Source organism: Canis lupus, chromosome 15 (genome assembly GCF_003254725.2).
Source record: "Canis lupus dingo isolate Sandy chromosome 15, ASM325472v2, whole genome shotgun sequence".
NCBI lineage: Eukaryota > Metazoa > Chordata > Mammalia > Carnivora > Canidae > Canis > Canis lupus.
The window spans coordinates 37,113,729-37,126,449 of NC_064257.1; the positions used below are offsets into that span (position 1 = coordinate 37,113,729).

Below are 12,721 nucleotides of genomic sequence, written 5' to 3' on the forward strand. Positions count from 1 at the left end.
CCTTAGCTTCATTAAGTGCCGGCTATTCAGAAATAGTTACTATTCAGCAGGAGGAAGACGTGGTCTGCGGAGAGGTCAGGGGTTTAAGGGGATAGTGTGGGACTGAGCGAAGAAACTAATTTGCTTAGAATGTCTCCTTTCTTTTCTTATTTAATTGTCTTTTTCTTTTAAATCACAGTGATTTGATGGAATCAGGCACACCGAGTTGTTCTGCTCTGTGTTTTATTTTGATTTGCTTTTTGTCCGGGAATGGACACATCTCAAACCCAAATTCAACTTAGAAAAACTCTGTCTTTTGATTTTGAATGGAAAAAAAAAAAAAAAAAAAAGCTAACCACTTCCTTCCATTCTAAAAGCCAATAAATATCAGGGAGAAGCCGTTCTCACTTCAGTACCCTGGACCCCCAGGAGGAAAAAAATGCAGGAAATTGTGGCTACCCAGGCAACTGATGAATCTGATCTGACCACAGGCAGCAGCAGACACCTGTGTCACGGAGGAAGTTTCAGAGCATCTCGTCAGTTCTCAGAAGTCCAGTGACTCTTAAAAGATAGTTGACTGGCTGTTGAGATGGGGAGCTTGTTATGTGACGACAATTTACCTGTGGAGGAGGGACTGTGGGAGGAAGAGGATGCTGAAAAATTCTCAAACGTGAAAGTCTACAAATTCAATAATGGTTTTGATTGAGAGGAAGACGAAGATTCAAGTAAGTAGACCAGTTTCAGCATTGCATATGCTACTACGCTTATTTCTCCAGTGTTCACAACTGAATTCTTCATTAGTGAGATTTTTCAGGCAAGAAAACTCTGGCTTTTTTTTTTTTTAAGTTTATGGCAACTTTGCTACAGTTATAATGCATTGAAATGTCAAAGATTGATGTGCATGGTAATTGATTTCCTAGCGTCATGCTGTATTTAGACAATTATAAACATTGCTAATCTAATGTTTCAAGGTACTTATGAACAATTAGTGATTCTGCACTAGCATCTCAAATGCACTTTTGATGATAATAATATACTGAGATAGGTTCTATAAATCCTAGAGGGGCTGTTGTGTAAATGATTATTAGAGAAAAAAAATCAGAAGTTTTTTTTTTTTTTGATGTTGTTGTTTGTTTATTTTTCCCAGTGAAATGATGAAGACTTCGAAAATAAAAACACAAGTATTCTGGTTGTGAGCATGCACAAATTGAGCACAATTAGCAGGGAGGATACATTGCTTCGTAGTGATATACATGCTTAAAATGAGGGAATAGGCCATCCACCGTCAAACTTTATGGAACTTCTACGACCACTTGTGACTAACTTGGCTGTTCATGCAGCTGTTCTGATTTCCACAACGCTTTCTCTCATGCTGGAAGAGTGTTAAGGGTCAGGGATACATAATCAAATGGAATTGTGTGTTTGGGCTCCCAAACATAAATACATGCATACTTTCATTTGAAAATATTTAAATGTCTCATACATATTGACTACACTGATGCTTTTTGTGCATCTAATGAAAACCAATTATCTGTGGAGAAAACTTGACTGGGTGGAAGGAAATTAAATCGGTTTTTAAAGACTTTCTTAAACAGCAGTAGCTAGGGAAAGCTCTAATAACATTTTAGCTCAGGATTATAATGACTTTGCTGTATCAATAAATCATATCTTATCCTGACTTTCATCAAAAGAGTGGGATGAGGAAGACTGCAACATGATGGAAGAGAGAAGAGAAGAAGAGCACTTTCAGCTGGAGCTTGGCATGTGTTAGGCCACTCTCCCCATCCCTGTGAAGTTCTGGAAACAGCTGTTGGAGAAGTCAGGTAGGTTTAATTCCCTCAAAGAATGGGATACAGAATAACATATGTCTGCTAACAAAAACTTCCAAATTGTAATTCTTGAGGGAAATACTCATGTTCTGGAAGAGTCTGTGATTTTTTAAAATGCTGTACAGGGAAATCTTTACCAACTTTTCTGCCCAGTTCCCTTCTGGGAGTTTCCCAATTTGTATGAAATGCTTTTATGTTGAATATCAACTCTCATCAATCAGCTCCATGTCTCCCCCCCCCCTTTTTTTTTCCATTTTTGCTGTAAGTCTGAGACCACTCAAGAGGACATTTATGGAACCATGGAAAACATATTGTTTCATTTACACGTGCAACAATGCAAATTCTTGCCCTTTGTGATTATTCAAAATATTAACATTCTGTTCTCCCTTTGTGGGTTCTTAGAGTTGAATTCCAGCGGCTATTGTAGAACAGGAAGGCGGAATGCTCCACTGTTACCTCAGAATATCTGATTGCTTACTAACGGGTGAGTAAAACATGTCATTGAGTTTTTCTGAAACCAAACTTTTAACTCGTTTACACTGTATGTCAGAAAGTTGATCATGTGAACTCTGTGAAGTATATACATTATAGCATTACAGGGAGGGTGTTGTTAGGGGTCAGTGCCTACTTTTCCTCCTATTCATCATCAAATGGTGGAATATTAAAATGTTGCAGGTGTTTGGGTGATATAAAGTAGTCCCTAATATTTTCCATTAGATTTTCACTAACTTTTCACAACAAGGCTCTCAGAAGTAGTGTTTCACTCAGTGGATTAAATGGAAATGTAAGTAGCATTTACCCCTTCCTGGGTCTAAAGTATTGAAAGCTTTAGCTTTTATATTTAATGATGTATTTTCTAATTAACCAGGTTTTATGATCAGATTTTTAAGCCTTCAGGTTGGAATGTAATCATACTAATACATTCCCCGCAGAAACTGCACCTCTCGTATGTCTCTCTCCAACTCTCAAGAAATTCAAGTTCTGTGGAATAAGTCACCAGGGAATATTTTCATGGCACTAAACACCCATCATCAAAAGCAGGTCTTGGAAGTTGTTTTTAGTTTTGTATTATTTTCTTTCTATTAGAAATACTTTGTAACACGCCATTCATTTCCAATTGGCAACCATCGGAAATCTCCATTCCTTATGAGCTTTCACTCTGCACCAGAATTCAGTCTCTAATCTCGAATCGACCAACTGAGATAAGACAAAAACTTTTAATTAGAATTTTAATATGTAATCCAAGCCATTTATAGGTCATGCACACAGGTGATCTTCTATGTATTTAATAACTGTGTGGAGAACTTAGATAATGTTTAATTTGGTGCAGAGACTATTTTTAACTTTGCTGGAGTCGGGTTACCTGCAATGTTCCCGGAGAGTCCCTTAGAAGTTTTATCAGCGTGAGGTTTATTGTGTGAATGAGTAACTGAAGGTGTCTGTAGCAAGTCCTGGGGGTAAATTATAAAAATTGAAATATTATTTAACACAAAGAAGGTATTCTGTTTTCCTTCCACATTTCTCCTGGAAAATCTGACTTCATGTCTCTCAGTTCAAGCTATGTGGATGAAAAGAGATAAATATAAATGCCCAGCAGAGTACCAAGGGAATTAGCCTACCCCCTTGTTATTATTAATGAGTGGTGCCCCTACCCTCATGTGTTTATTTCGTAAAAACCCAGCACGTGAAACAGTTGTTTGTTTGTTTTTTTCTCTTTCAAGAAATAGTTGGCACTATATGTTGGACTTCTGCTTGACATGAATTATTTGGCAAATTGGGGACTGAAGTGTGAATTATAAACTTGGGGCTGTGTAAAAGGTTTCAGGGGTGTTCTAGAGACATCCTAGTAGGATGTCAAAAATACTTTATTGAGAAAAAAAATTACCTTTACTTCTACTCATGAAACAACAAAAAAATGTATACTTTGAACAAATGCTGATATCCATTTATAACACACACATAGACTTTGCAGGAGTGTGTCCTCTGTTTTTTATTTACATGTGCACATGAGTCTCATTAACGTTGAATACCCTCTGCACATGCCTCCAGAAAATAATGGACCCCGACTGTGAGAACTGTCTGTATTCAGACATGTTAAGAGCTGAATATTTAAAATCTGTTTGGCACACGAAGCTTGGTTTTCTGAAGACAACAGAAGTTGGACAGAAAGATCAAAGGGAAAAAAAAAGAAAAAGAAAAACCACCGTAAAAGATAATGACATCTGGATGGGGCCTGGGTAATGCTCTAATTAAATGTACTTACACCTAAGTCTTATCACATGCTCAGGAGTGAGAGCTTAGATGCCCCTTTTAAACTGCAGCTTTAGAGGCAGTCCTGAGAGCCTCGCATGGGAGCTGTCACCTCTTGTGATCCAGCTGTTCTATGTGTGGACCTATAATCTATCATCCTTTCGTCCATTGAATGGGCTTCTGCTATTTTGCTGTTAAGATAGCCATGATAAAAATAGGTTACCCCTTAAGCCTGCAAAGATACGCATGTTCTATGAAACAGATTTGAAAAAATTCTGTCTATCCCACTTGGAAAAAAAAAATAAAAGCTATAAGATTGTCTTGTTGCTGCTGCTCACAGGTGAAGGTGAAACCTTGTATACTTTTCTCCCTGTTCAGGTATAAAGTCATTTGACATCCTTGCCCTTCTGAGCATGATAGAAGCTCTCCCCAAGTACGAAACACAAGGTGGACTTTTCAAAAGTCACTGAATCAAGCAGTTTTAACTTCTAAAAGAGTTTCTGAAGTCTTTATTAATTGCACAGTGTTTTTGTTAAATTAGCATGACTAGAACTGGTTTCAGAATTCTGGGATTTAGGACAAGAAAAAGGAGACTGTCTTTTATAAGTCTTTTTTCTTTCTTTCTTTTTTAATGGAGTTTTGAAACATCGTGATGCAACCTCTTATTAGGATTTTTTAAAATAAATAAACCCTAGTTATTTAGAAGAAGCAGCTGGGCAGTGCATAGATACATACTGCATATCTCATTACTATTAACAGCCATGCATGGTTAAACCTCCTCCTATTGCCTTGAGTATTTACCCTCTGGCTTTGGAAAGTGATGCTTGAGTGTGGGTTTTACAAAGGAATTTCACAACCACTTTATATACTGCAACACACCTACAAAGTCAGAATATGCACAGTGTTTCTTAGGTATATGGTAACAATTAATGAAATTGGTGTTCATTCTGGAAAAAAAAAAGTCTGAAGTGTTTGTATGTTTTAAGTCTTTGCGGGGAGTGTAAGTCCATCTCTTATTTTAACTCAATGAGAAGCTACTTTTTCTTTTTTCTTTTTCTTTTTCTCTTGTTTTTCTATGTTCTGTCTTCTAACAGTGCCAAACAGTCAAATGCAAGGTATTTTGCCTTCTTCCATGCCTTAGAAGAAAATTAATTAATATACAAAGGTGAAAATTAGAAACCTACTGTAATCCAGAAAGGTCCAAGAATTTAAACAATCGCATATACCCTCTGGATCTCAGAACCCATCAGGGATAATGTAGAAGAAGTTATTTTTCTCTGAGCTCCCTTGATTTAATATTACTGCCTTAGACATAATTTAAATACTGATAATTTAAATACTGTTGGGGTTTTGGGGAAAGTGGATTTGGGGGGGGAAGGGGGGGTGCCGCTTGCAAAAGCAGTGAGGTCTAGAAACACAGAGTTCAAAAGATTCCAGCCCCTAGGAAAACAGGTCTGCCAAGGTAGCTTTTTGAGCGGAATATGGTCAATGTGCCACACCCCTATGCAAAAGATTGGAACCCCTTTGGCTAAGGTAACCTTATTCGTGCTCTGAAGTATATGTACTTATATTCAGGGGGCTTTGAGCAGCCCCTATTTCTGCCTTCCTTTTAAAATGGGCTGTGCTATTCATCTTGGATGTCAAGATTTTCTTTCCCTTGCTAAGTCTTTCCCGTTTAATCGAAATGTTTCATTTCCTCCCCGAAAAAATAAGATATAAGATTTTTGCCTTACATTCAGCATTTCAATCACAGGAGTGAAAAGTCCCTCTTTGTAAAAGATACGGGATTAGCGCCTGCCAGGAGTTCATCTGCATTATCTCCATTTATTTCTCCTGGGTGATGAGAAGACCTTTGCATTTGGCCAAAAAGCGCTAGTAAATAAGGAGTTAAAACGAAGGCAGGCTCACTGGTTTGCTGAGATCTGTCAGAGTCTGACTGGCTGGCTACATATCTGTCTCTGGAACAATAGGTACCTGTATTCTGCACGGACTGCTGGGCAGCCCTGACACTCTGGAGAGGGTCTGCCTCTGTCTGCGCTCTCCTGGTGAGATTCCCCAATGACAGCTCCACTTTTCAGTGGAGGAGGAAAAAAAAAATATCTGTCTACTCTCTTGATGAAGGACAGAGCTTTGATCATTTTTATTCAGGCTTGTCTTGGCCGGAGGTTTTAGGTTCTTAGTCTCAAGTCAGCAGCTCTCTCTCTCTCTCTTTCTCTCTCTCTGACACACACACAAGCACACGCGCGCGCACACACACACACTCCCTCCCTCTCCCTTACTCTCTCTCCCTCCCTTATTTCCCCTCGTAGGTTCTGTGCAGGCAGAGGAGTGCCACAGCTGCACCTGAGGCACAGAACCATCAACATAGTGAAGCCAGTTTCCACGATGGCGAGAGGGGGCACCGGAGGTGACAGCGAGGACAAGGACCCAAGGACCATCCTTCCGACAAGTTTTAGGTAAGAAAACGTGGATGCCCTGATGCTGGCGGGTTTTTTTTTTTTTTTTTTCATCCTTGTGGCTGAGAGAGACGCTGAGACAGAAAGCGACTCTCAATAGGAAAATATTTTCAAGAGGCTATATCCTCTGTGCTGTCACTTGCCTGCAAACCTGTGTTCTCGGGGCTTTGTGTTAGGAGAATCTCTGGAGGTGAGGTGTGAGCAGGGCTGGTCGGAAGGGTGAGCTGCTTTTTATGTCTGTCTGGTGACATTTATCATGCTGTTTAAATTCGTATCTGGAAAAAAATCCTGTTTGATGATAGTTAGCAATGTTTTGTGCAACGTAGAGCATATGGTCGTGTGGAATTCAAGTGATGCTCTTTCATTCTTAATTTGAAATTATTTTTATACTCAACTGTACTGAGGTCAGAGAGTTTTAAAAATTAATGAGATTCCCTGTGGAGTTCAAATAGTAACGTCTACGTGAGCTGACACAAAAAGATAAGATAGAGCTGGTATATTTTTAACATAGATTTAACTGTCTTAATTGAACATGCTCTATTTGAAATGCAGGAATGGTACAATAGTTTATGGAAACCTAAGTGTTTAGGGATATTAGCCCTGAAAAAGAAATTTTTTTTAATGACCTGGAGAAATTTTGTGAAAACTAGACTGTAGAAGATGAATATATTGTGTGGAGATATTGCTGAAACTTAAAAGACACGATTGTCCTGGCAATAGAGAATACCTTATACTTTCGAGGAAATGACAAAAAATGAATGAACCACATGCTAAAAAAAAAAAAAATCTGCAAGCGTGCTTTCATCTTAAGTAATATATAAGAATTCAGGAGATATTTAGGGTGAAAAACTGCTGGCACGAACAATGAGGCAAGTGTACCCACAGATGAGAATTCTTTGTCACAAAAATGAATCCGGGGCACGGATTTAGGAGGTTAAGTGATTTCTACATTCTCAGTGCCCCACAGAAGGGGCGACTCCAGACATTTAAAAATGTCCTGCAAACTTTTCATTTCCCACAATTTAAAAACATTGTTTATGTTCTTGATACAACACATTGTTTAAATGAAGGGGATTGAAAAGCAGTCTGAGTATACAGTAATCGGGGCTAAAGATGCTTTTTATCCCAAGTTCCCCATTTACAAGACCCATTCTGAGCTTCCTGTGATATATTGTCATGTAAATACTGTGCAGCCAGGGAAAGCAGTACTATGGAGATTCAATTTACTTTGAAAGTTGTTCATTATGGCAGGGATGAATGTTATTTATTTGATGTGATTCAAAGGCTGGAAATGACTTTTTCATTGTGGCGCCTTTTGTAATGGGTGCAGGGTGATCTAATCTTTTTAATTTTGGCTTTCACACCAGTGGAGATGAAAAGAGATCTGAACTCATTTATCGGTTGCTAGGTCCTTCTGGAGACCCAGGTCCTGTTCTTGGTTGCTATGGCCAGTCTGACCTCAATCTCTGTGGTTTTGGGGACTTAAGGAGTCTTTTTTTTTTTTTTAATTGAGGAGCATGTACCCTGATTTATGTCCAAAATTGTGGCTGAACGTCTTTGTCTGTGAGTGATAAATGGTGCCGGACAATTCATCAGTTCTTACAAGTAAACACCGCTGTCCCACTAAAAATATGTTTTGTTCTGAGTTAATGGTATGGAACAAGGCAGCCTCCGCAAACAGCTATCTTTTATTGCAGAGGGACCTCTGAAACTTAGAGCAAAGTGGGAGAAATTGGCGTGTCTTTTCATGTGCATTAGCATCTCGCTGGTGCCTGGGATGAGGCCGCCTTAGGTGGATGGGGACAGAGGGGAGACCTTCCCTTCTCTTACCTCCCGGGCACTTGGGGCCGCAGGAGGAGCAGGCCCTGCCCCAACGCCCTCCGGGAGGAGGTGCCCTGCCGGCTCGGCCTCCGCTTCCCCAGGGCGGAGCGGGGGCACAAGTGGGCAGACGTGCTGCGGCTCTGGCACCTTCGCTCTTGCGCTGGTTCTTTGAGGCAAACTTGTATCCAACGTTGGCGACTGCCCGGGGCCGTGCTGCTGCTGTGCCCCTTAATGGTCCCTGGCCGGCCTCGCATTCTAGAACCTCGTTAGGGCAGGCGCCGCGCTGATTAGCAGGCTGTGGAGGCTGCAACCCGGCTTAGCAGATGAGCCCCCGTGCGTTGGCCGGTCCCTTACAAAGTGCTTAATTGATGCTGCAGGGAGCATACAGTCTGCTCATCAGACGCTGCTCACAGAATAGGTATCAGGATGAGGCGTTTATTGCTTATAAGCGCTGTCAGCTTCTTTTCCGAGACACTGCAGCTCTGTAGTGTAGTTTTTTTATTTCCTCTTTTCATAGTAATATGCTAATGGTTTTTATTCTAAATCGGCCAGAACTGAGTATCTTCGGGAGATATGGGCTCCAAAAGAAGTGGCATCCTCCTCGAATGGAAAGGTAAAAATTAAACATTTTTTCTTTAAGTGCCATTGTCAACCCATTCCATGTACTTGCCAGTAGCATTGGAAAACTGCTTCCTAAATAAAACGAAAATGTAAGCCATTCTTTCTAGCTGTGAAAGGTTTTGGGAAGAGACTGTCTTAGGGAATTTTATTGTGAGTCATTTTCTGAAGATTGTCCAGCCTTTGTTAACAAAATGCTACCAGGTACTTGATATGTTTCCTTCCAGCCTTGGAAACGGGCAGATTTTGTTTTTGTTTTTGTTTTTTCTTGAGAGGACATTATCATTTGGGGGATCCATAAAAGTGATGTTTGTTTTATGTTTTATTCCTAAAGCTGGTAATTTAGAACAGGGATTGGGTGACATCGAAGGTCTTCCAGCTTGACAGTCCCTCAAAGAGCACTAGTTTTTCAGAAACAAGGCATGAGATGCCTTTATTGGTGTTAATTGCGCTTCTTCCAGTGTTCAGCTCCTTTGAGTGGAGCAGCACTTTAAAAGTTCTATGCTCTGTGGTACCGTTAATAATTGTGGCTGGAAGTCATTTTCCAAAAACTGATTTTTTGAAGGCATTTTTTAAATTGCTACTCTCACGCTTTATGAAGACTGGGGTTTCGCAAAGCTCAGTGCTGACTCCTTGACTTGGGTTTCTTACTTAAGGTCTCCTTGAAGGTAATACTTTAGATGAGTGGCTAATTTCACAAGAAATGTTTAATTCTAGGTATCCGGAGGCCGATATTCCCCAGTCTGTGGTATGTATGTATGTGTGTATGTGGACATATCTTAATATAAAATGTCTTATAAATTTTACATTGTGTTTTGCCTTGCTGTTATTTCAGAGGATTTAAGTGAATGTAGATAGCGCTCAATTTCCTGAAATGATTAAATTCAGTCTCTGAAGGATCTGGGGGAAAGGCCTGTAATGACATTTTGATGACTTTCATTTTAAGGAATAATAGAAATTGAGTAAAATATTTTAATAGCTGTTCTCTAATATCTCATTGCAAATACAATGTTTTTATTGCTCATTCTAGCTTACCGTTTTCTGGTGATAATAATGTTGGCTGGTAATTGTTTCTTACACAGAAATCATTTTATCCTTACGTAAAAGTTATTTCAGAAAAGTCTTCATGCATTTATCTCAGCTGAAGCAACTGCATTGAAGTCTTGAGATAAACCAGTGAGTATTTCCAGATTCCTCCCATTTTAATTTGGGACTTCCTTATAAGAATTAAGTGTATCTTAAAGGGAGGAATATTGCAAATGATAGTTGGTGGTGTAAAGAGGGAAAACAAAGAGGCAAGTCAGGGAAAGGCTGCGAAGACAGAAAGAATCAATATTGTGCACTGTCACAGAACTGACTTCACTTCGAGATGTCATGTGTCTTTTAAATTTAAAAATGGACTAAGAAATCAAATATGTGTATGTGAATATGCAGTTGTATCTGTCTGTACTGAATAGGTAAATGCATGTATAGAAACTTAAGGTAATTGCAGCGAATGTTACCAGGAACATCTTTGCACCTCAATTCTTTCGGGAGATGTAGACACAAGTAAAGTTAATCATGTAGCTTTTAAAGAATCAAATCTTTTGGGGACTGGAGTTGTGACATATTAGATCAATTTTCATGTAAGTCAGAATGAAAATCTTAAATCAGTTTTTCTGTGCAAGTTACACAGAGCCATTAGCTTCCAAACTGCGTTGTTTTAAACACTAATTAGAAAAATTTGTATGCAATTGAACTTGATTGTCATGAATATTTCCAGTCGGAATACCATATTATTGCTGGATCAACATACCATCGGTGTAATTTTTTAGAAAAGTGAAATTAAGTTCTGATATCTGCTTATTCTCCTCTCCTAATATGTTTGCTAGATTTCCCCAAGTTTACTTTCTTTTGGTCATTAATACTCCCTTCCAGATGCCAGTGTTGCAGAGTAATTGATTACTCTTAGTTTCTCTCTGCCCACTCTAATTTTGGTTTCTGTCTTTTTGGTGTGCCATTATTCTTATCTGTCATCCAGACAGTTATATTGGCTTTGAAGCTATTTGTGTGACCTGTCTGTGTTTAGGGGGTGGAAAACTGATTTCATTAGAAATTGTGGATAAAGTGCTGAAAGATTTGAGTTGCCTTTGGGATGTGCCAGGGCTTGCTATTGGGATATAGCATTTCCTAAGGGGTAGCGAGGCATTTGCATAATTCAATAAAATCTTTCCTTCAAGCTACCTTAGTTTATTTTCCACCAAGTGGCAAACCTCAGAATTATAGTGAACATCATCTAGAAAACTTACAATTAAAAAAACCTGGCGGGGAAGGGACCCTTTTGGATAGCTGTCGAAGGTGTCACTCCAGGTTACTCGTCTAGCCTGTTGGCAAGGATACATTGTAAAATTTTACCGACTGGCATTTTGTGTTTAATCACCTCTGTGATCCAAGAGCAGAATTTAATTTGCATTACCATCAGTTGGGTACTTTTTGTGTAAAGGATCCCAGAATGATTTCAGAAAATAGAAGTTGTGCTAAAACCTTAATTATACACTCTAGCACTCACTGATAATTAATTGAAGCATTGAAAACTTTGTTTAGATTTTTAAATGTGAAAATTGTAGTTTTCTTCGTGGTCTTTATAATCTTTTTTTTTTTTCTCTCAAGAGATGGCTTGTGTAGAATCAATGGCGCTAGGTCTTTCTAAAGTTGATAGACTTTATGACCCTACACCCTGCGGTGAACAGAACTGTTTCACATTTTTAATAACATCTCTGAGCCATAATATATGTTCTTAATGTTGCTTGGCATTATTTAAGCACAACATAGTTGTGATTTATAAATCTTTGAAAGTCCTGTATTTTTCTGACGATTGAATTCACAGTCCAAATGGAAAGACTGAAATACACCATAAGGCCAGGAATTTCCTTAAAGAAAGAAAGACAAGGTAGCAAGCACACCATGGTCAGGAACATATGGTGTACTGTTAATTATCACAATCTCAAGGGTTTTAACATAGTTTACTGCAGGCATCTTTGAAAATATTGGATTTTCGGGATATGTTTGAAGAAGGATTTGATTTGTTAGAAATTTGAAACATGGAAATCAAATAAATTATTTTTTAAATGTTCTCCCATAGGATTTAGAAAATATTCTTTCATTCATTCCACAGACATTTATTCAGTGCCTACCCTGTGCCAGACACTGTTCTTGTGGCTCCTAATATGCACCATTAATTCAATATTCATTATTTGTCCAATTTTGCAGATTATAGGAGTCTCGCCAGTTAGTCATACACTATCAGCTAATCACATGACAATCCAATATTATTTTGGAACTAGTACTTCACTTGCCTCTTAAGGGCTTAAAATATATTCTAGGCATATACACCAATTTAGAAGATTCTATTGGCAAAGCAGTCAGAATGTGTTATAAGAAGTTACCGTGTTGATGTGTATTTAGAACTGTGGTCTAAAATCATCCTTTCCCCCTCACTATTTAGGCCCATGATGCAGCAAATACTAACTTGGTTCTTTTACATTTACTTCCTTTCATGCTGCTTATAACTATTTTAAGGGACTTCTAATTCTAATTATTAATGGTCAACGTTTATTTTCTGCATGCCAGTCAATGTACTAAGCCTCCCACCTAGGTTTTCTTGTCTAATCCTTTCAGTTACATTATGAGAAAGGTAGTACTGGTGTCCCTGCTTGTGGAAGAGGAAACCAAGGTTTTGAGAAGTTAACTCCCTCAAGGTCACAGAGCCAGCAAAGCAGCTGAGATGAC

At 38.8% G+C, this 12,721-nt stretch overlaps 1 long non-coding RNA gene across 18 annotated transcripts in view; it reads left to right on the forward strand.

The window, feature by feature from the left end:
* Positions 1-337: 337 nt before the first annotated feature.
* The window catches only part of LOC112654405 (uncharacterized), a 231,175-nt gene continuing 218,791 nt past the window's right edge, over positions 338-12,721 (forward strand). For 6 of the 18 annotated variants that reach the window (XR_003132998.3, XR_003132997.3, XR_003133000.3 and 3 more), the window contains exons 1-5: positions 342-704; positions 1,671-1,802; positions 2,211-2,292; positions 6,368-6,514; positions 8,888-8,948. This is a non-coding gene — a long non-coding RNA (uncharacterized LOC112654405). Of the gene's footprint in view, positions 705-1,670; positions 1,803-2,210; positions 2,293-5,981; positions 6,104-6,367; positions 6,515-8,887; positions 8,949-12,721 lie in introns of those variants that run through there. The other 12 variants (XR_004805121.2, XR_003133009.3, XR_003132996.3 and 9 more) reach the window with 8 other exon arrangements.